Raw genomic sequence first — 1,103 nt, 5'->3', positions numbered from 1 at the left:
GATTTATAGAAAGTGAACATATCCACTTTAGCTAAGCTAATTTAGCCAACTCTAGCTACAATGAGTATTGTAACTTTGTAAGATATTCTAAAACAATTCAACTAAAACATAACGATACGAACATGTTTTCCTTACCTATACCCGATTTGCCTACCGGACTTAACAAACACGTTGATATTATTAAGCTGCAAGCCTAACCTCTAAAGAATGAAACAATTTATTAAATCTATACTTTAAAAAAACACAACTAAATATTTGTTGAAACAAGCAGTAGTTGCTAGAAACAGAGAAAAAACTGTAGGAACATCTGAATGCATTAATAGAAACAGGATTGGTCCTAGAATGCCAGAATATCAGTCCCATTTCATATCGGCAACGTACAGCACTCTATTTACCATCAATCAGGCAAACGAGCGACTCTAAAATGTTGCCTTTACCAAACAAATTCATAATAATAATAATCAAGAATTAATTAAACAAAATAATAATATAAAACTATAAAGAATAGAGGATGCCTCAGGATTGGAATGCGAGTACTAATCAAACAAGGTTTAAAGAAAACCTTTCAGATGGTACGGACAATACACATCATACATCATCGGCAATCTAATTTTTATTTAACTTCAAAACTTACCCTTGATTTTGATTTTCCGTTGGAGGCTGGAAGAAAAAGAATGATGAATATGCGATGTGGATGCTGTATCTTTATAGCGACCAACAAAAACCCTACCTACGTTTAATTACAATAATACCCTCATGTTTTCAATCATTTTAGGTTTTACCCTGTACGACTGTGTGGTCATATGTTGGTTTGTAGCTGACCCGGTTTGGATAGCTTATAAGTTATAACCCCTGGTTTTCGGGTTCCCCTCGCATCCTCAGAGGAACCTTTTTCCCTAATACCAATTGACATCAGTTACGTAATCATAACAGTTAGAAACTCTCTAGTGTAACGCGTACAAGATAAAACCCTAGTATGGCTCGGTTTCTAGCGGGCAACCTTTTCATAAACAATTGGGCTAGCCCATTATGTTAATTTCAGATTTACTCAATATAAGTTTTGAAACAGCTTTATTATAATATATATTATTATAGATAAATGT

At 33.7% G+C, this 1,103-nt stretch overlaps 1 non-coding gene across 1 annotated transcript; it reads right to left on the bottom strand.

Moving 5' to 3' along the window:
* Window positions 1–511: 511 nt before the first annotated feature.
* LOC143607622 (small nucleolar RNA snoR117) lies at window positions 512–604 on the bottom strand. The gene has a single exon (XR_013149004.1). It is a non-coding gene; the product is annotated as a small nucleolar RNA snoR117 (small nucleolar RNA).
* Window positions 605–1,103: the final 499 nt, after the last annotated feature.

This window comes from Bidens hawaiensis, unplaced genomic scaffold (genome assembly GCF_021521415.1).
Source record: "Bidens hawaiensis isolate Kalapana, Puna unplaced genomic scaffold, B.hawaiensis_p1.1 tig00084208_1, whole genome shotgun sequence".
Lineage (NCBI taxonomy): Eukaryota > Viridiplantae > Streptophyta > Magnoliopsida > Asterales > Asteraceae > Bidens > Bidens hawaiensis.
This window is presented reverse-complemented; position numbering and strand designations above follow the sequence as displayed.